The 23,195-nt window shown below is 42.9% G+C and overlaps 1 long non-coding RNA gene across 1 annotated transcript in view; it reads left to right on the top strand.

Annotated features, from left to right (window-relative positions):
• The window catches only part of LOC129629336 (uncharacterized), a 604,584-nt gene that overhangs the window by 116,490 nt on the left and 464,899 nt on the right, over nt 1–23,195 (top strand). Inside the window, exons 4-6 of the long non-coding RNA XR_008703175.1 lie at nt 10,192–10,430; nt 10,872–11,024; nt 11,480–11,639. This is a non-coding gene — a long non-coding RNA (uncharacterized LOC129629336). The remainder of the gene's footprint in view (nt 1–10,191; nt 10,431–10,871; nt 11,025–11,479; nt 11,640–23,195) is intronic.

Here is a 23,195-nt window from a genome sequence, read left to right as displayed (position 1 = left end):
TTATGTATACTATAAATGTTTTCTCCTGTTTATTTTATACCTTTAAACTATGAATGTATTTTGTGTTTCATCATGCAGAAGTTTTAAGTTTCAATCTAGTCAGATAATCTTTTCCTTTTTCTAAAAGACTTTTCTGTCTATAAGAAAGTTTTTCAACGTTAAGGAAATAATTTATTCACCCATAATTTCTTTTATTATTATGAATATGTTTTTTACATTTAGATCTTTAATCCATTAGGACATTACCTAATTTCCACATGTCATTCACTAAATTATTTCATGTGGCTCTTCCCTCACTATTATTGCAGATTGTACATAACTCCGTTTACACAGTAGGCAGACTTCTGAACAGATAAATTCATATACTTCAAGGCAGTCAAGTAAATTTTAAAATGATGTACAAAGAACACAGGTGGTTAATTTTCTATCATGTGAAGATATTTTATAAAGTGAGCACCCCTGCTCCTAATTTCTTTTGCATAAAACCATATCTGTGTGTACTGCGGTTGCATTCTTTTAGTTGGGTCTGGCTGCAGGACCCATCACTTTTAATAAATATTTGCCAAGTTGGTTTGAATGTGTTCTGTTTCAGGCAGCATTTAAATCATTGACTCTTCTGCATTTTTCTTTCTTTCTTCTACCCATTTCAAGTTTCTAATTAATTTTAAAAAGAAAAAAAATAAAACATCATCAGAAAGAAGGTTCTGCCAGGTGATAAAACACAGGCCTTGCCTTTCAGGGAGGCAAAAATCACAAGACTGTAGGGTCTCAGGGTCCACCTGTCACCATTCCCATTTTCCAAGTGCTGTGTCTGCTGATGCCTGGAATTCCTTTAACAGAGGGCAACATATTGCATTGTCCAGCTAGAGGGGAGTTGAAATGCACATTATCCTGAGAGAGCCAGTTCATCAAATTGAGTTCTTACTGAAGTGTGACTGTTCCTTTGTTGGAAACAGATATGATTTAGATGTGAAGAGAACAATGACAACTTGAGAGAGGGGAGATCTTGACGAAGGGGCCAAGGACTCTGTGTCTTCATCTTTAAAATGGAGATCATGATAGAATCAACTTCATAGCATGATGTGAGGACTAAATAAGATGCTTGCCTAGCACTTAGCACAATTATATCCCAGACACTTAGTGCCTGGGATATAATTAACTATCAAATAGTAATAGAAGTTAGCTGCTATCATTTTTTAAGGATTGCAGCAGATATCTTTTGTGGCACATGTATGCTTGTCCCTCCACCTGTGTAGTTCTCATAAGGCTGACCCAGGTGGGGCACAGGTTGACCTAGGCCTGGCCAATCAGGGTACTCCATTCCCTTAGATGCAGTGTTGGGTCTGGGACCCACATTAGTCTAATGAGCACCAGCTCTGGGATTTTAACTGGAGCTATTGGGAAGGAAGGAAGCCCTCTGTTTGCCTGGCATTGCTAATCTGGTAGAGTGAAAGCCTGGAGCTGTGGGGTTTGCCCTTGCTTAAGAAGATCCTACTTTATAATAAACCAACTCAGGAGGAAGCAGAGCTGAAAGATAGATTTCTGCTGGCACGGTGTGAGTCCTAGATCCAGGCGTTACCTGAAGCAGGACATCTCTGGGCTTCTTTGTAACAGGAGACTATACATCTCTTCTTTTGCTTAAGCCAATCTGAGTTGAGTTTTGTCGTAGAAAATGTTAAGGTTGCTGCCCTATATTCATGTGAGGCTTCAAGTAAATTGATTTGAAGTAAGCTTGGATCTTTTAAACCACATCTGTATGCAAATTCCCTGCCAAATGCAAGCTGGTGTCTTCCATTTCAACAAGGGTGGCTGGAGTGCTTCTGGGGGTTTGTTTGGAAAAAAGCATGTTAAATGAAACTGGACTCCTGTGGCTTTCTAATATCTGCTCATTTACTTAGAATATAAGACTTCTATTTGGCAGGGAAATGACAAAAGTAAAAACAGCAGTGATTTTCTTTAAGCATAGTACTGTTCGGTTTCCAATTAATTCCCTGCCTTCCCACCCACTGTCCATTAGGAAACGCTTTTATTAACATATAGCACCTCAGGACTTCTTGAAAGTGTTAGGACTTAAAAGTAATTCGTGAGAAAAAGAAGGAGGGGAAACCTTCCATAAAAAAAATGAAAAAAAAAAAAAAAACCAAAAAACCCTGTCTTAATTTAAAATACCTGCACAGTGTGTTAGCATGGGATACCCAGGTTGCGTTAATCCATGTCAGAAAGCAGGTGCCTTTAAACTGGAGGCTCAGAAGTTGGCTCATTCCCAGATGCATATAGTACACCACAGGAAGCCCACACCTTGAAGAAAAATCTAAATTGAGGCCTTCATATTGCTCCCAAGAATAAATTTTGGGTTAAGTGCAGCTAATCCTAATGATGATGGCTTTTGTGGTAACAGACCCCAAATACTCTAGAACTCCATTTACTTCTCCCAGTCTTTATCCTTGTCCTTAAGGCTGCATGATGGTTTCTGTATGTCACATGTGTAATGTCTTCCCAGGGCTGTGTGTGTGTGTGTGTGTGTGTGTATGTGTGAATTCAGCTAAGAAATTTCCCTGATCTTCCCCTGCCTCTCCCCTTAGATGAGTAAGAATCTTGCCATTTCTGTTCCTCAGTGCTTTGTGTGTACCACATCAAATTATGATTATCCTTGATATTCACCAGATTTCAATTGCTTTTGAGCAAAATTGCCCTAGGATTGTGTCTTCTGTGAAGGCAGAGGTGTCCTCTGTTATAATCATGAGTCCCTAGACCTTGATTCAGTGCCTGAGCCAGTGGAAGGTTTTAGTAAGCATGAAAGAGATTTTTTTTGTTGATGCTAGGTGTCATCCTAGCCCTCTGAGTTCTCCCCTGTACTAGCGTAAGTAACTGGACTCCCTTATCTCCAGGATCTTAATTAGATTCCATCAGGCTTCCTTGATAGCTCATTTGGTAAAGAATCGGCCTGCAGTGCAGAAGACCCCGATTCAATTCCTGGGTCGGGAAGATCCACGGAAGAAGGGATAGGCTACCCACTCCAGTATTCTTGGGCTGCCCTTGTGGCTTAGATGGTAAAGGATCTGCCTGCAATGCAGGAGACCTGGGTTCGATCCCTGGGTTTGGAAGATCCCCTGGAGAAGGGAAAGGTTACCCACTCCAGTATTCTGTCCTGGACAATTCCCATGGACTGTATAGTCCACAGGGTCACAAAGAGTCGGACTCAACTGAGTGACTTTCAGTTTCACTTTTAATGAGTGGCCCTCATGTGAGGCTCGGAAGGTGGAAGAGAAAAGAAGCCATTCTTCTTCTGGTGACTTCTGTGAACAGGTGTGTGGACTTTGGAAATGGCAGGGTGATGTTTCGTCCATAACTTTGAGTGTTCTCTGGAGAATCATCTACATTGGTGCTGTGGGTAGTCAAGACTGCAGGTAGTAGCTTCCATATGATCCTGCCCTTCTGGATTTTCTGAGAGCAGCCTTCCTGCCCTTATTCCTGCAGCCTTTTTTTTTTTTTATTGGAAGATAATTGCTTTACAATATTGTGCTCGTTTCTGCCATACATGACATGAATCAGCCACAGGTATGCATTTGTCCCCTCCCTCTTGGACCTCCCTTCCATCTCCCACCCCGTCCCAGCCCTTCAGGTTATCATAGAGCACTGGGTTGGGCTCCCTGAGTCACACAGCACATTCCCTGGCTGTCTATTTTCCATATGGTAAGGCATGTTTCCATGTTCCTCTCTCCATTCTCCCACCTTCTCCCTCCCACACTGTGTCCACAGGTCTGTCTCTGTCTGTCTCCATTGCCGCCCTGCAAATAAGTTCATCAGTCCCATCTTTCTAGATCCCATATGTGTTACTTATTCCTGCAACCTTTGAATGGTTATGCAAGTCTCTATTTTTCTATAGTAATGAGCTTCTTACTTTAAATACCTACAGTGATTCTTTTTTTGTCTAATTAAACACTGATTAATAAGATGAAAGTTGATTGCCTGATCTTGAACTTTGTGGCATGTAGTTTTAATCTTCTGATTTGAATTATTTGTACTGGAAGATGTGTATATTACTAGCCAGTGAGTGTACCTCATGGACAGACCAGTATCCTCATCTTAGACTGGCTTTGCTGTAAACAGGTGGTGGTCTCATACACAGCAGCTCTAATAAAGAGATGAGATTTTGCTTCTTGGTGAGGTATGATCCCCAGTGAAAAGCAATAGCTCCTGCCTGAAAGTGGAAATGAAAGGAATATAAAGAATTCTAAGAAAATGAGGGTTACATATTGTTCAGTTTTTACTGAACAACAAGCAATTTTAAAATCTGAGTGGCTTACAACAACAAACATTTATTTTCTTGTTCCCAGGTCTGTAGGTTAGCTGTAACTGTGTTGGGCTCAGCTGGTAATTGGCTGGGCTAGGTTCAGACTTTTGAGTTGGGTTCTGGTCATTCCTAGATGTTTCTCCATTTTCTTTGTACTGGTAGCTCTCCCACACCATTCTTCTCATGACAGAATCGCAGGAGAATCTTAGGGTGGGGCAAATGGGCAAGACATTTAGAGCTGCTGTTCACATCATGTCCACTCACATTCCATTCGCTAAAGCAAATTACGTGACCAGCCACACCGTCAATAAAACAGGGTAGTCTTGCCCCTGTCTGGAGGTGTTACACAGGTTCGTAGCGAAAACAGAGCGCTTTTACATTAATTATAATAGAATGCTCAATCAGGTCATGACTTAGTCTGTAATATGGACTCAATTATCTAATGCTTTATAGAGGAAAAAGAACAAGCAACTCATGAGACTTTCTGTGTAAAAGATACTTGTGAAATTTAACACTAGAGTTGAAGCGGGGTGTGAGAAGAATCAGAAGATTCTCCGTAAAAGTGTGATTTGGAAGGTATTCGAATGCCAGTCTTCCTCCTCATCATTGTGTTCCTTGCCTGGACCATAATATATGTTACACAAATAGTTTTTTAGGAAGTGAATTATTAAACTAAAGGTATGGATTGACTAATAGGTTATGTTGAGAAGGGTTCTGATGTGTGGACTTGTGGTTGATTTCTGATATCTGCTTAGAGGAGGGTTCAGAGGAGAAACTTGGATTTACCATTTCTATGCAACTCTTGAAGCAATCTCTAGTCTTTCCCATTCTATTATTTTCCTCTATTTCTTTGCATTGATCATTGAGGAGGGCTTTCTTATCTCTCCTTGCTGTTCTTTGGAACTCTGCATTCAAATGAGAATATCTTTCCTTTTCTCCTTTGCCTTTAACTTCTCTTCTTGTCTCAGCTATTTGTAAAGCCTCCTTAGATGAACATTTTGCCTTTTTGCCTTTCATTTTCTTGGGGATGGTCTTGATCACTGCCTCCTGTACAATATCATGAACCTCCATCCATAGTTTTTCAGATGTTCAAGCTAGATTTAGAAAAGACAGAAGAACCAGAGATCAAATTGCCAACATCCATTGGATCATTGAAAAATCAAGAGAGTTCCAGAAAAAAGTCTACTTCTGCTTTCTTGACTATGCCAAACCTTTGACTGTGTGGATCACAACAAACTGTGGAACATTCTTCAAGAGATGGGAATACCAGATCACCTGACCTGCCTCCTGAGAAATTTGTATGCAGGTCAAGAAGCAACAATTAGAACTGGACATGGAACAACAGACTGGTTCCAAATTGGGAAAGGAGTACATCAAGGCTGTATATTGTCACCCTGCTTATTTAACTTATATGCAGAATACAGAGTTGGACATGACTGAAGCAACTTAGCAGCAGCAGCAGAGTACATCATGTGAAATGCTGGGCTGGATGAAGCACAAGCTGGAATCAAGATTGTTGGGAGAAATATCAATAACCTCAGATATGCAGATGACACTACCCTTATGGCAGAAAGTGAAGAAAAACTAAAGAGCCTCTTGATGAAAGTGAAAGAGCAGAGTTAAAAAGTTGGCTTAAAACTCAACATTCAGAAAACTAAGATCATGGCAACCAGTTCCATCACTTCCTGGCCAATAGATGGGGAAAGAGTGGAAATAGTGAGAGACTTTATTTTATTGGGCTCCAAAATCACTGCAGATGGTGACTGCAGCCACAAAATTAAACGACACTTACTCCTTGGAAGGAAAGTTATGACCAACCTAGATAGCATATTCAAAAGCAGAGACATTACTCTGCCAACAAAGGTCCATCTAGTCAAGGCTATGGTTTTTCGAGTAGTTGTGTAAGGATATGAGAGTTGGACTATAAAGAAAGCTGAACGCCAAAGAATTGATGCTTTTGAACTAGGAAGAAGACTCTTGAGAATCCCTTGGACTGCAAGGAGATCCAACCAGTCCATCCTAAAGGAAATCAATCCTGAATATTCATTGGAAGGACTGATGCTGAAGCTGAAACTCCAATTCTTTGGTCACCTGATGAGAAGAACTGACTCATGGGAAAAGACCCTGATGCTAGGAAAGATTGAAGGCAGAAGGAGAAGGGGACAACAGAGGATGAGATGGTTGGGTAGTATCACCGATTCGATGGCCATGAGTTTAAGTAAGCTCTGGGAGTTGGTGATGGACAGGGAAACCTGGCGTGCTGCAGTCAATGGGGTCACAAGTAGTCAGACGACTGAATGACTGAACTGAATTGAACCGAATGCAACTCTACTTTTCCTTAGATCAGATGGTTCTCTTTTAGCTTTAACTCTGTGGTTCAGATTCAGTGAAGGAAAAGACTCAAATTCATCTATGAATACTCTACAATTTCTAAAAAAGAAGTGGACAGTAGAGTTTCTCAATGCCTTGAATGTTTCTGTATATGTATTTTGAAGTCAGGTCAGGATTTATCCTCAAAAAACACTTCAGGGCTCTGTCCATATTCCCTCTGCAATTTTCATTTTCTTGTACTTTATAGGATGCTGTATTAAATGAGATAATGTATACTAAGCTCTTTTTATCAATAATCATGCATGGATGTGAGAGTTGGACCATAAAGAAGGCTGGGCACTAAAGAACTGATGCTTTCTATCTGTGGTGCTGGAGAAGACTCTTGAGAGTCCCTTGGACAGCCAGGAGATCAAACCAGTCAATCCTAAAGGAAATCAACCCTGGATATTCATTGGAAGGACTGATGCTGAAGCTGAAACTCCAATACTTAGGCCACCTGATGTGAAGACCTTGATGCTGAGAAAGATTGAGGGCAAGAGGAGAAGGGGTGGCAGAGGATGAGATGATTGGATGGCATCTCTGACTCAATGGACATGAGTTTGAGCAAACTCTGAGAGATAGTGAAGGACAGGGAAGCCTGGCGTGCTGCAGTCCATGGGGTCACAAAGATCGGACATGACTTAGAGACTGAACAACAAGCTTTCAGCACAGTGCCTGACATATCAAAAGTGCTTGCTATTATTATTAGCTATTTTATGAATTTAATTGTAGTCATTTACTGCTGGAAAGATGAAATGGAGTTCCAGATTTACTGATGAATAGGAAGAGTAGAAAAATACTGTGGTACACAAAGATTGCAGATCTTCAATGGTTAGTACTCTTCAGCCTTACCCTTGAAGTCGCTGATAATAGTTATATGCGAAAGCAAAAAAAAAAAAGAACAAAATAAATTCAAAGCAGAACAATGTGTTCTTCTGAATGTCTGGTTTAGCCTGGAAACTAAGAACAGGCTCACTTAATCACTATGGTAACATTTTCTGGCCTCCTCTCTCTCTCTTGTTCCTTTTCTCCCTCTCCTCCCACTTAACATTGGCTGAAGAAAATAGAAGTGGAGAAATTCTCCCCCAAGTAATCAAACATGCCAATTAAAAGGAGAGACTGCCAGGACCCAGGAGCTGGGTGGCAGTTTGTAAGTACAAGTTGCATCAAGGCACACGTGGTGTCAGGTGAAGCCAGGCATCCTTAGAGAAGGCCAGTTTGACATGTCACCCTATTCATATGCATGAACGCCTGGCCTACTGAGTCTGGTTTTCCTCTGTCTACACTGGAGAGCAAAGCACAGAAAGCGAAGTGGCTACCATGCTGATTTTAGCCAAATGTTTGCAGAGTTGCTTCTGTTAATGGGAAGCTAGTGGTAGCAGGAAGGGAACTTCTTGGGAATCCTCTTGGTATGAAGTATGGTGCTTGATGGGAGCCCGATAGACCTGGGTACACATTTCGGCTCCACTGGTCCATAGCTGTATGGCACTGGTTAATCTTCTAAACCACACTGAGCCTCTGTTCCCTTGCTGGTGAAATGGGAACAACAATGCTTCTCTTATAAGGTTATTGTGGGATTCATATTTCTTGCTTATAACTTCTCTCACAGAATTCAGAATAAAATTCCAACTCTTTATCCTGGGTGAAGTGTTTTCTCTGTGATCTGGCCGCTGCCTGCCTTTATGACATCATGACCTACCCCTCTCCTCTTGCCCACTGTGATCTGAACACTCGTCTATTTTTCCTTCCTCCAACATGCCAAACTTCTTCCGGTTTACCAGGGCCTTTGCACCCGCTGTTCCCTCTGGCTGGAGTGCTTGTGCCCCCAATTTTTGCATGCTGTGTTCTCAACAAAACTTTTTCAGCTCAACTTAGCCCCTCCACCATCATCATTAGCATCACCACCAGCCCTATCACCACCATCATCATCATGAACATGTATTAAGTACTTACCGTGTGCTCAGAACTCTTCTATGGTGTTGTGTGTGTCCTGACTCATTCAATCTTCACATCAAGTTTATGAGGTGGGTTAAATTATTATCCTCACTTTACAAATGAGGAAGAAGAGGCACTGGAGGGTCCAGTGACTTGTTCAAAGTCACACAGCTAGGACAGAACTAGGATATGAATCTAAAGTACAGGAAGTTAGTATTTAATCATTAAGCCTTTAACCACTCAGATTTAAAAAGCTGTTCGGTCACCTTCTCTCACTTCACCCAGTTTTAATCCTTGGCACAGCATTTATCTTTTTTCTTATCTGATTAACTTGTTCATTTGTTTATATGTGTTTTGTTATTTATGTAGCCATGAAAATGAGGTAGACTGTTTTGTTCATTTTTGTATCTCTAGTCACTTGAAAAAAGCCTGGCACTTAAGATGCATTCAATAAATATTGAATGAATGATTGAATGAATGAATGTTGTGAATCTAATATCAGATCTGAACTTGAATATATGCTACTTTCTCTCACCCATGGCCTCCATTGTGACTGAAATGATTTCATTTTGACTATGATGGGGCCCCTGATTTTTCAGTACCCCATTTTCTTAACTGTGGCTTATTAGCATTCTCTGTGGGAATAGGCCGTGACCCTCTCAGCCACTGAGTACCCTCTTGGGTCCCATTTCTCTTGCCCTCCAAATCAGTAGCTTTAATATGTAGCCTATTTTTAGGTTTATACTCTGGAGAAATCTAAAGTAGCTCTTAATCAGGAAGGGTTCAGATGCACTTATGTATTTTGACAAGTTCAAACTCCATGTCTGAATTTTAGCACCCTGCATAAAAGGACTTGAATCAGAAGATGGAAACCTCTATTTTCTTGGTACTTTGAGTGTGGAGGGTTGAATTAAGTGTGGTCCTCTCTGCATGGGACTGTTCTTCAGCACTACAGTGCTGAAGTGTGCTAACATCCATTGTCATCACTGGCCGTACAAAGGCTTTCTTATTTAAAAAAAAAACAAACTTATTCATTTTCCTTTTATCTTTCCCCCAAACTCTCATTTCCTTCCCCCCCTCATAGACCAACATTCTAATGTTTTTAATGTATGTACTTTTGTATGAGATCTTGTAAAGTGTGTTTTCTTGCTTTTCATTTGTGTATTATTAATTTATATAGATGATATATGATACACTTTCTGTTCCTGCCTATTTAATACAGTCTGCATTTTATTGTAATATTCATCCGTGAGGCTCTCTGTGCATCTAGTCCAGTGCCTTGAACTGCTGCAGAGAGCTCTGTGGTGTATCCTGACATATTCCAGTGAGACTCCGGGGATAAGCCTTTCCCTCCGAGTGTCTCCCCCCAGCGCACTGGGACACCAGGGGTGCCTTTATGTTATCTTGTCTTCCTGTTGTCTCTCACGTCCTCCTTCTCTCCCCTTTCCGCCTCATGCCAACTCGGCTTTATCAATGCCATGCCTCACTTTGCCCACCAATTTCCATCACCTGGATTACAGGTTGCACCTAAATAGTACATTCATGTGCTTATTCATTTAACAAATGTTTATTAACTTTATCCTATATGCCAGGGTACTGTTCTAGGACCTGGTGAACCAGGCAGTCAGCTTTCCTGTTTCCATGGAGCTTCCCTTTTCGATGATGGAGACAAACAATAAATGGTTGTACACATAAGCAGCATCTTTTTGGAGAACACCCCCTTCAAGAGATGAATTTGATCTGAACTCCAAATGACATGAAATAGTCAGGCCAACATCTGGGGCCCAAGAGGGGATTTGGAAGCTGGAGCAGCAAATGCAAATGCCGCGTGGTGAGCGTTCGAGAAACAGCAGTCAGATTACTGTGGCTGGACGAGCGTGGGGGAGGGCAGAGTGGGAAGAGATGAGGCTGGAGAGGCTTGGCCAGGTAAGACATGGTGAGGAGGGTGATTTTATTCTAAGCACAGTGGGAAACCTATGGAAGATTTAAAGCAGGTATTGTAGTATTTGCAGTCTGTAGGTGATACTCTTGTTCCCTCACACTCTGGTATGGTAGATCTTGGAGGTGGGAGGGTTCTAGTTTGGCTTCTGCATGGTTTCTGGGGACTGTCTTACTCTAGGTCATTCTTTTCCTAGCACACTTGTCTCTGGCACAGGTACTGATCTCCACGTGCCCTGTGTCATGACAGTGGGCTTGTTAGAACTCTACCATTCCTCACGTCATTCAAAACCGATGGCCTTGGACCTCTTTGTCTCTTATGTGTTTGAATCAGGAGCCAGCCTCAAAACCCACCCAGAGTGCACTGAAGACAAAGGCTGTTGTCCTAGGACCCAAAGCTTCTCCCATCATTGGGGGGCACCAGCGCCTGTCACCAGAGATGATGAATCGTGCCTGAGTGGGAAGCCTCAGGTGCAGAGGTACAGAGGTCTGTTTGTATCATAATTGTCTCGGGCTGAAGTTTCCACTGTTTAGTCAGTTGAGCTAAACGTTCAAATCACTAGTTAATCCACTAAATATTCTAAAATTTTTTTTCTACTTCTATACCTGTGGAAGCCTTGTGTGTTAGTCACTCAGTCTTGTCCAGCTCTTTGCGACCCCATGGACTGTAGCCCACCAGGCTACTCTGTCCATGGAATTCTCCAGGAAAGAATGCTGGAGGGGGTTGCCATTCCTTTCTCCAGGGCATCTTCCCAACCCAGGGATTGAACCCGTGTCTCCTGCACTGCAGGCAGATTCTTTACCATCTGAGCCACCAGGGAGCCCATGTAAGCCTTAGCATTCTCCTTTAACCGGGTCCCACGGCTACATTTAAGATTACATAGCAGGTTGTACAGATGCGGTGGCTTCTCCCTGTACCCTCACTCTGGCCCGCTTTCCCAGCTGTCACCGTCCTGCATCAGTGCCTTAGGCCCCACAGCTCCTGTCTTCGGCCTTGGATCTGCCAGTCCTCTGGTTTGTTTCCTCTGCACCATAATGTTCCGGTGGTTAATGGCTCGTAAACAAGGAATGAGCTTTCAGTGTGCATTTAAAAGAGGCCATGGTGAGTAATCCTTTGTGTTCTGAGTAATCACCCAATAATTTATCTCCTTACAAATAGAGATTTGGAGTTTTTATTAAAGAATGTCCTTGTAGCAGTATTAAGGGGAATTAAAACAGTGTTTTTAGAAACTATTTGGCTAAGGGGAGAGAGATAAAAAGGGTAATTAAGGTGAGTGAAGTGAGATAATCGGCTATATAAAACTGTTTGTGGTTTGGGGGGGGGTCTTTTGTTAATCTCAAGGAATGAATGTCTTGTGGTAGCATTTTTGGGAAAATATTAAGTAGATTTTTAACTCAGAGAACCCACAGCATGCCTGTATAGCAGCCCCCACGTTTGTGAAACAGAAACCTAGTTGTACAAAAGATTAAGTCAAACTTCCAAAATGTTTTACATGTGAGCACTTCGGGGCCAGTGACATAGTTTGTGAGGGGCCCAGTGCAAAATGAAAACACAAGGTGTTCTGCTTATAAATTTTTCAGAATTTCAAACAGCGACAGTGGAGCTTTAGACCAAGCCCGGGACCTCCTGTGAGTATGTGTATAGGTCACTGGGCCACGAAGTTGGCCCTGAGCACAGCTGCTTTTTATAGCAACTTGTAATAGGTGCAGTCAGCGCGAAGAGGTGGACAGACTAGGGACCTTTCAAAGACAAACCTGGGTTTTAATCATAACTATCTGCAATTTAATAATGTAGTGGCCAGTGGCAAGTCACATAACCTGCCAGTGATCTTTGATGGGGGTGTGGATTAATAATGCTTCTTCATGTAGTGCCCTGCAAGGAAGAGTGTTCAATATATACTGGCTATGGTGATGGTTGGGCACATGAGTGAAAGAGCAGAAGCTCTTTCATAACTGTCGTCATTGTTTTCTGGTGCCTCTTCCATCAGCAGATCTTTATGCCATTCATACATTTCATGCTTCTGTTTAAGACCAGTTCTAGGGACACTAATAGAGACACTGCTACTTATATAAAAAGTGGGAACAGAGGATTAAAAAATTAAATATGAGTCTTTCCTCTTCTTGAGATACTTGTAATCTAGTGAATGGGATAAGACAAGAATGCAAGTAGCTACACTATAATGTAGAGAAAGATAAGTGGTATAGGAGAGTTACTTGACCAAGTACTGTTGAAGATGAAAGTATTCAAGTTGAAGGAACAAGTGCTACTACAAATTGAAATAGGCTCCATCCACTCTCTTTATGAGGATAAGTCAGTATGTGGGATTAACTTTGCGTTTTGTGGCTAATAAACTGCATTCTTGCACTTACGTAGCTCCCTCCCTTGGAATCAGGATGACCCCATGACCTGCTTTACTTAATAAAGTATGACAGAAGCGATGCTGTCTTAGCTCAAGTCCAAGCCTAAAGAAGTCCATGTACCTTTACTTTTGCACAGTTGAGGGCCTTGAGTGACAGAAGATGACCTTCTGGAGAGATCAACTTGAGAGACCACAAATAGAGTCTGAGAATCTTGGAGGAGAACAGAGGAGACCAGCCAACAGTGAGAACTGTGACCAAGATGCATCACCCTAGTGAAGGGGTTGCAGCCAGTCCTCAGATGTTTGAGCCATGATAGCTGAGCTGCTAGATATGTCAAGAGACCAGGTAGAATATTCCAACCCTGGCATGTATCAGGTGGAGCAGAGATGAGCAAGCCTTATTGTGCCTTCTCTGAGTTCCTGAGTCACAGATTAGTGAAAGATAATGAGAGTTGTTTGAAGTCGTGAAGGTTGGGGATAGTTTGTTTTGCAGCAATAAATAATGGAAACAAAGAATGGTACCCAAATGTAGTTTGCTGCTATAGTGAAAAGTGTAGGACACGGAGCACTGGGTTTGCCAAGGGGTGGTGACAGGGACCGAAAAGCCCGAACACAGGCCTGAAGTGGGGACTGGATGAGTGGTGAAAATTGCTGCTGGAGGCTGGAGAGTATGAGACCGATAGTATATATATTGGCAGGACAATTAGCCAAACTGTTGCCCTGGTCACATGGAAGACAGAATGTGTAATTTGTTTATGGATTTGATAAGAAGAGATCCAGGAAGAATGTGGAAAGTGCCAGCTGGCTCCTTTTAGCTGCCTATCATACAGTAAAAGGAAGATCAGTTCAGTTGCTCAGTTGTGTCTGTCTGATTCTTTGCGACCCCATGGACTGCAGCACGCCAGGCCTCCCTGTCCATTACCAACTCCCAGAGTTTACTCAAACTCATGTCCATTGAGTTTGTGATGCCATCCTACCATCTCATCCTCTGTCATCCCCTTCTCCTCCTGCCTTCAATCTTTGCCAGCATCAGGGTCTTTTCAAATGAGCCAGTTCTTCGCATCAGGTGGCCAAAGTATTAGAGTTTCAGCTTCCACATCAGTCCTTCCAATGAACACTCAGGACTGATTTCCTTTAGGATGGACTGGTTGGAAGGAAGATCAAGATGAGCTAAAGAAAGAACTTTTTAGTTTTTCAAACAGAATGTAGAGAAAAGTGTGAGGAAGTTAGAGCTTGCCAGGTTTGCGAAGAAACTATTTCTCATTCCCAATTTCTGCAGCCTGCGAAAATTTTTGTAAAAAATTACGCAAAATACTTTTTGCATTCACTTTAAATTGATGACCATAAATCTTAGAAGGACATTCAACTCTATCAGCTAATCCTAATATAATTTCCTAACCAACTCTTTTTTTCCAGTCACCAAGGATATTTCCTAACTCCCCTTCTATCTTCAAATCTCTAGCACCTCTTCTCCATCATTGACACCTTTACTTCAGACTTTATGGAGAAACAATGCAATTAAATAAACATTAATTTGCCTATGTGACAGCAGCCCTGTCAGCCTCCTGCATCTGTCTCCATGCATTTTGCCTTTCCTCCTGAGCTGCAGTGACTCTGCTCTTGTCCAAGGCCAGTCCCTCCGCTTGTGTTTTCTCCTGCGATCATCTCCATCTTGTCCAGCAACATAACACCCTTTCCCCCCAATTTACTGGATTATTTCCATTGGCATTCAAGCATGTCTTTCTTAAGAAATTGGAGTATAATTGCTTTACGATGCTGGTTTGTTTCTGCTGTACAACAACCTGACACAGCTGTACGTACACATTTATCTCCTCCCTCTTGAGCTCCTCCCAACCCTATGCACCCTTTTAGGTCGTCACAGAGCACTGAGCCGAGCTCCCTGTGCTACAAAGCAGCTGGCCACTGGCTGTCTGGTTTATGCATGGGAGTATATATGTCAGTGCTACTCTGTCAACTGATTCCACTGTCTTTTTCCCCAATTGCCCTGGGTCCACAAGTCTGTTCTTTGTGTCTGTATCTCTATTAAGCATGTCTTAATATGGCTGTAAAACATCTTCCCTTGATGCTCATTTCTAAGTTTCACAACTTCCCTGGTGGCTCAGACAGTAAAATGTCTGCCTACAATGCGGGAGACCCGGTTTCAATCCCTGGGTCAGGAAGATCCCCTGGAGAAGGAAATGGCAACCCACTCCAGTATTCTTGCCTGGAAAATCCCATGGATGGAGGAGCCTGGTTGGCTACTGTCCATGGGGTCGCAAAGAGTCGGACAGGACTGAGCGACTTTGCTACCTATCTATCTTACTTATCTGCTCTCTCTCGCAGAAAAACTTCTTGAATTAGTTGTTAAAATCACTCTCTCTTCTTTTCCACTTTTCGTTCTTTTCCTAACTCCTTCTAAAGAACTTTGTGTTCATTCCATTGAAATGATTCTTATCCAGGTCTCCAGTGACCCATATTTTGCCCAAGCCAATGATGACTTCTTTCTTCATCTTATAGGATCCCAACAGCCTTGACACATGGACCGCTCCTTCTTTGATTTGACCCTGTCTTTTCCAGGCTATTATAATGCAAAATATCTGTCTTACAAACTGGTCACTCCTCATCAGCCTGTTTTACTGACTGATCCACTCTTTACCCAGTGAATGTGGGAGAAGTTCTTCTCTTTTTCATTGACACCTTTACCCTGGCTGATAACTCTAAGTACCATTCATCAACTGATGACCCTTAAAGCCTGTTTTTTTTTTTTTAAAGCAAAGGAGAGGGATGGAATTCAGATTTATATATCCTGCAACTGTCCTAAAGTCTTGACTTGATATCTAATAAATCCTCAAACATATGGCCAAAATAGGAATATCAGTTCTTGCCCTCTCCATCCATTCTTTCCCATAACAGGAAATGGCACCACCATCCAGGAATTCAAACAGTTGACACATGATTCCCAGACATTTCTCATGTTCTTATCTTCAGATGCTTCTAATTGGTCTAGTCTGTGTTTTTTGTCATCTAGGTTCTGATCAATATTAGTGACTCTTATCACTGTTGCTCATCTGGTGAATGTTTTGTCTTTCATTGCCTTCCATTTTGGATTAGTCTAGAATGGAAAACCAAGAGTAAATTGTATCATTGAAATGACATGAATCATCTCTTGAGGAGACAGAACAGCAACACCCTTCTGAAAACAGGTCACAAAGTAACCCTCTTCTGATTACCAGCACCATGAGCTCATTAATGACCACATCGTGTCACAACCTTGGTTTCCTCTCTTAGAGGCCTGAAGATAGCCAGACTTAATCATTGCAACCAATAAGGATTCAACAGTGAGAGAAGTCATGATGATACTGCTGTTGGTATCCAAAGAAGAGCAGCTTAGTTCTAATCATCTCTTCTCATTCCCAGAATCTGAGGGCTGAAGAGGCTTGATTAGAATGACTGTATGTCCTGTTTTTAAAATAGGCATGTTTGGTAGATAATCTGTAGCTGTGATCATCTAGGATTTGGGTATATACTCTTCTAGTGCTTGTGTTCTAAGTTGCTTCAGTCGTGTCCAACTTCTTTTGACGCTATGGGCTGCAGCCCGCCTGGTTCCTCCATCCATGGGATTCTCCAGGCAAGAATACTAGAGTTGGTTGCCATACCTTCCTCCAGGGTATCTTCCCCACCCAGGGATTGAACCCACGTCTCTCACATCTCCTGCATTGTTAGGTGGGTTCTATACCACTAGCGCCACCTGGGAAGGCCATGCTCATGCAGGGAAAATGACATATGTAGGCCGTTCAGAATGGTGTAAGTTGTTAAGTAGCTTTCATGCTGCAGTGTGGGAGAGCACTATGCATAAAAGATGTTCCCCTGGCCAGACTAGCCACTGGGATCACTGACTGCTTTGGATTAGAAGATTTGATATTTTCCTTGTCACCAGGCTTTAAATTCCACAGCCTTTCTTCCTTGCATCTCACTGCCAACCACACCACACCTCTGTTGGACAGTCTGTGGTAAACAGAATGCTCAGGAGAGAAATGAAAAAAGGTCTGGCAGTGTTGTTGTTGTTCAGTTGCTCAGTCACTTCTGACTCTGTGACCCCATGGACTACAGCACTCCAGGCCTCCCTGTCCGTCACTATCTCCCAGAGTTTGCTCAAACTCATGTCCACTGAGTCAGTGATGCTGTCCAACCATCTCATCCTCTGTGGTCCCCTTCTCCGCCTACCTTCAATCTTACCCAGCAACAGGGTCTTTTCCAATGAGTCAGCATTTCGCGTCACATGGCCAAAGTATTGGAGCTTCAGCTTCAGCATCGGTCCTTCCAGTGAATATTCAGGGTTGATTTCCTTTAGGACTGACTGGTTTGATCTCCCTGCAGTCCAAATCTAGCAGTGGGGAAGTAGAAAATTATTTCACTGTTCATTGCATGTCAAATATGATATTTTTCTCTTCAGCTGGAATCATCTGGCAATTAAATTCTGTGCTCTTCTTGAGTTAAGGGAGAGATCCTGGAGAATGTGTGGCTTTAAGATTTGCAAGTCTCCAGCAACATTTGCCCCTTGGTTCCCTGTATGTACACTTCACCTGGGGTTGACTTCTGTCTGTCATCGGTCTTATCTCATGGGGCTTTTTGGTCTATTATCCTTCCAGTTTCACTAGACGGTGAGTTGTCTCCTCAAAGACAGGCTCCGGGCCTTCTTTTTTGTGTGTTCCTAGTGCCTGGCACAGAGTAGTGATTAATGAAGTTTGATTGAATGAATGAGAAAGAAGGAAAGAAAGAAAAGAAAGAAGGAAGGAAAGAAAGGACGAATGCTAATTTACAAATGAGAAAATACAGAGGTAGTTACTATGTCCCTTTTGGGAGACAGCTACTCTGATACTGTGGTGTCTTGTGGATACCCCAGGTTTGTTTTAATAGTATAAATTATTATTTATTTAAGTATCAACCTGTGTTCATTTATCTAACTTTTTAATAAAGAGTTTAAGAGTCATTGTGGTTACATAGTTCCTAAATGATGTTGGCAATACTCAAATATATTTCTCTTTCATGGTGTATTATAATTTGTTTGAGCCAAACCCCCACATGCAGTGGAGATGCTGGGTTCGCCTGAGATGTGCTGTGTGAACGTTATCACAAGTGCCTCTGATGCTCAGGGGTCTCTGTGCGCCTATGTGGACATGATGCCTACTTTAGCACTCGGGGCACCAAGTATCAGCTTGGCAAGGGGAGGAACCCATCTCGTTACCACCGGGAGGTTTCTAATTTATTCTGAGGAATTCTTTAAAAATTTCTATTCCTGTATTTCCAGTTGTGTTCTCCTTCACCAGAGAGTGATTTTTAGCAGTAGGCAAAAGCGTTCTATGGGTTATGCTTTTCCATTTGAGGATCTGCGTGCCATCCAACCCCAAACAGCGGTAGTTTCATCACATAGGCATGTATTTCCCCTACTTACCAAAATGCACGAGCCAATCTAGTCACTCCTTGAAGTCGTCAAGGACTAAGACTCACTTCCTTTTCCACCCTGCCAGATAGATGGTGTGATTTTCATTCTCAATATCACACAATAGCTCCTTTATCTTCTAGGCCTCACACTCACATGCCAGACAGGAAAGAGGAGGTAGGGAAAAAGGAAAACAAAAAGCAATGGAAACAACGCTGAGCAGAGTTCCATGTGCTAAACGGTAGGTCTCTGTTGCTTTGTTCTTGTTTGGTCGCTAAGTCGTGTCCGACTCTTCAGCATCCCATGGGCTGTAGCCCACCAGACTGTTCCGTCCATGGGATTTTCCAGGCAAGAATACTGGAGTGGGGTGCCATTTCCTCTTCCAGGGAACCTTCCTGACCCAGGGGTTGAACCCATGTCTCCTGCTTGGCAAGCAGATTTTTTTTACCCTTGAGCCAGATTTTTTTACCCTGGGAAGCCCATTCCTTGTTCATTATTCATTTTAAATATAGCCGTGTGTACAGGCCACCATAATTTGTTCTCTAACTCTGTGAGTCTCTTCTTTGTAAGTAAGTTCATTTGTATCATTTCTTTTTAGATTCCACTTATGAGGGATGTCATAGATGGGAGGGGAGTTTGGGGGAGAATGGATACATGTATATGTATGGTTGACCTTTGCTGTTCACCTGAAATCTGTTTGCTGTTTACTATCAGACCATTGTTAGTCAGCTATGTGCGTGCTGCTGCTACTGCTAAGTCGCTTCAGTCATGTCCATAGATGGCAGCCCCCCAGGCTCCCCCCGTCCCTGGTCGCTTCAATCTTATCTGACTCTTTGTGACCCTATGGACTGTAGCCCGCCAGGCTCCTCTGTCCGTGGGATTCTCCAGGCAAGAATACTGGAGTGAGTTGTCATGCCCTCCTCCAGAGGATCTTCCTGACCCAGGGATCGAACCCCCGTCTCCAGCGGCTCCCACATTGCAGGCAGATTCTTTACTGCTGAGCCATTATATCCTAATACAAAATAAAAAGCTTTTAAAAAAGCCATAGAAACAGTATAAATGACTCTGCTTTTTGTTTAAACAGTGTATCAATGGCCAGAGGAATGACACAGGACCCCCTTGAAACGCCATAGAATCTGGCACCTTGCTGCCTCATACAAAATAGAGTTCTGTGACTCAGGAAGAACAAAGAGTTGGTGCTCCATAGGTAACGACCAGTGCTTGCCACAGACACAGACTGGTATCTATCTTTGTTCAACAACATCGATAAGTGTCTTTCTTTTCAAACATAGGTCAACATCCCTGAACTCTCTTTCAATTATAGCCTTCAACTCAAAGTCCCAAAATATTTGTCAGGTTCTTGAATTCCCATAAATAATAAATTTGATGAAAAGTTTTGTCTGCCTCCTCCTGCACATGCCAATGTACAGTTGTGGAGAGGGAAGAAAATAATAAAGGATGAAAAGCAATAAAGCTACAATTCAGGAAAGAGGAGAATCGGAGGCACAGCAGTCCACCGTGGTGATGAGATCCTCTGGGAAGCATGAGCGATGCCTTCTTGCCCCAGCGCACTTAGCTGGCTGGGTGCCTTGTGTGTCAACTGGCAGCCTCGTACTCTACTCTCTGGGATGACATGTTTGTCCATTTTCCTGCAAGGCCACAATTTAGGACCGCATTGAAGGATGTCATTCAGTGCCTCTACAGCCCGCTTCTTGTGGATGGACACTAAGGGCTGGGATTCTTTTAGGGGTTAAATTGTCACAGACCATTGGTGATCAGGCCTAGAGTTTCTTTGGTAAAAAGTTCCTTGAGAATTCTTGGCAGGTGTGTGGTCTCGTCATGGCCTTTGAGAGTGATGAGAGCAGACGTCCTGTTTAGGTGATTTTAAGCCTGAGGCTGCTTCCCGGTCTCCTCTTCCTCTTTGTGCTGTGACTGCCACCTGCCTCTGAGCTTCAAGGCATCTGCTCCAAGGCTGATCAGATGGGGGCTTCAGTGGCAGGATGACCTCTTCATCTCCTCCGTGCTGGCAGGTAGCCTCCTCTCCCTGCAGAGAACTAGTAATGGAAGGTGTTTGGGGGAGGCTTGCAGCTTCACCACTGCCCTCTTAAATCCGTTTTATTTTAGGATTGTTGAAGAGCCTGGCTTTTTCAACTGCATGGCTTCAAATTATGGGACTTCCACTTAAATTACAAGCCACTGGCATAGTTTCTCCTTAGAAAATTGGTGTTTCCATTTCTCTCCCCTTACAGTCTTACTCACTCCAGGCTAATTCCGTCTGTCTCCTCCTGAACGTTGCTGAAGGTGGCAAGAAAGACCCTGGTGAGTCACTCTGTTGGACAGGTTTTATGTGCCATTTCAGATGCTCATGGCCTATCCTGCATCTCATCCTAAATGTCAGTCTAGCGAGTCTGCCACCTCCACTGCCTCAGTCACCCTCAGCTGCCTCCATTACCAACCGGCCACATGCCTACTTCTCAGGCTCCTCCTGACACTTGTATATTGACTTGAAGTATTACACCATAGGATGTGGGATGTAACTTCTTGGGTGCTGCTGAAAGGGCCATATGATATATCCAAGAAATATAAGCAGATTAAGTTTCTACAGAGTGACTTTTGTCCAGTGAGAAAGGAGGCAGGGGCGGGAGAAAGGCACATAAGTTCCTTCTTCTTCCTCTTTCCACTGGATACCTTGGAGTCACCCTTAGGACCTCATTTAACTATAATTGTTGCATGTGTGGATGCTAAGTCACTCCAGTTGTGTCCAACTCTTTGCAACCCTATGGACTGTAGCCCGCCAGGCTCCTCTGTCCAAGGGGTTCTTCAGGCAAGAATACTGGAATGGGTTGCCATGCTCTCCTCCAGGGGATCTTTCCAACCCATGGATAGAATCTGTATCTCTTACGTCTCCTGCATTGGCAGGCAGGTTCTTTACCTCTAGTGCCACCCATAACTCCTAAAGACCCTGTCTCCACATGCAGTTACATTGGGGGTTTGCAGGCGCGGAGGGGACACGCTTCAGTACATAGCATTCTATGTCACCATTTTAACATATGTCCTTAGCTATTACTGGGAAGTAACAGGAGTCAGAAAGAATATGATGGAGTTCGTCACTCATTTATTTTTCTTAGAATGTCATTGTTTTGTCTCTATATTTAAAGAAAATTTTGGTTCAAATAAAGAGAGTAGGCTTTTGAGGTTGTCAGTGCTTCCCTCTTAACCTACTTGTTCAGTCTTAGCTGTAACACATTTTCCTTATACATCTTTCCCTGAACTTGGATGCATTGTGGGTCCACTGGAATCTTGTGCTCACAGGGCATCATGAAGGCTTGTCTGAATAGTTGGCAAGAAACAAACATATATTTTTGTCTCTTCTGTGTTTATGCAAGCTTTATTGTCTCACCAGGCTTCACTTACAAAACATAAGTTCAAACAAAATTACTAACAATTTCAAGACAAGTGTAGCAGAACATATAACCAAGCACCTGGCACTTCTGAGCCCCTTTGAAGCCTGTGCTCCTTAGCCAAATTCAGCAAAGCCAGATTTAAGGTTCTATTTCTTGCTGCATCATCTTTTTTGATATCAAATGTGTTTGACTGTCTGTTACAGAAACCCCTGATAGCTCAGCCGGTAAAGAATCCACCTGTAAGGCAGGAAACCCCAGTTCAATTCCTGGTTTGGGAAGATCCCCTGGAGAAGGGAAATGCTACCCACTCCAATATTCTTGGGCTTCCCTGGTGGCTCAGATGGTAAAGAATCTACCGGCAATGCAAGAGACCTGGGTTCCATCCTTGGGTTGGGAAAATTCCCTGGAGGAGAACATGGTAACCCATTCCAGGATTCTTGCCTGCAGAATCCCCCATGGATAGAAGAGCCTAGCAGGCTGCAGTCCCTGGGGTCACAAAGAGTCGGACACAACTGAGTGATTAAGCACAACATGCAGAACAACAGAAAATTTTAATGGAAACTACTTATTCGTGGAGGAATCTATTTCTCTGACATAATGAAGTCTAAGGTGGGCAGTTCAGTATGGTTAATGGCATTACAAAATCATCACAATATCTGTGTATTTGTATCATTTTTCACCACTATTTCTAGATTGTGGCTTTCAACTTCTTGGTGGCAAGATGGCTCCTGCCCTTCTAGACATCAGAACTGCATGCCTGACAGGAAGGATGGGGCAAGTAAAAAAAGGCAGAAGGTCGAAGAAACTAGCCATCTCATCTGTCTTCTAAAAGAGCTTTAATTAGTTAATTTTTGTGAAGCTCCGACTACCTCTGCTCACTTCTCATTGGCATGAGTGTCTTACTTGGCCATATTTTGCTGCGTGGTAAGCTAGAAGATTTAGTATTTGTAACAGAGCTTTCAAACAAAATCCAGGTTATATTGTTAAGAAAGAAGAGCAGAATGGATGGTAGGTAGGACACAAGTACTATCTGTCTTGTCAAACTGCCCCAAACTTATACCGTACTACAGTAATTATAATGCTCATGGAATCTGTAGGTTAGGAATTCAGACAGGGCACAGTGCTCTGGCTCACTTTGGCTCCATACTATCTTCCTCATCTGCTGCTGCTGCTGCTGCTTCAGTCGTGTCCGACTCTGTGCGACCCCATAGATGGCAGCCCACCAGGCTCCCCCGTCCCTGGGATTCTCCAGGCAAGAACACTGGAGTGGGTTGCCATTTCCTTCTCCAATGCAGGAAAGTGAAAAGTGAAAGTGAAATCGCTCAAGTCGTGTCCGACTCTTTGCGACCCCATGGACTGCAGCCTACCAGGCTCCTCCATCCATGGGATTTTCCAGGCAAGAGTACTGGAGTGGGTTGCCATTGCCTTCTCCCTTCCTCATCTGGGAAGACTCA

This window comes from Bubalus kerabau, chromosome 15, assembly GCF_029407905.1.
Source record: "Bubalus kerabau isolate K-KA32 ecotype Philippines breed swamp buffalo chromosome 15, PCC_UOA_SB_1v2, whole genome shotgun sequence".
NCBI lineage: Eukaryota > Metazoa > Chordata > Mammalia > Artiodactyla > Bovidae > Bubalus > Bubalus kerabau.
Note: the sequence above shows the minus strand (reverse complement) of the source record. Positions and strands in the feature narration are given on the sequence as shown.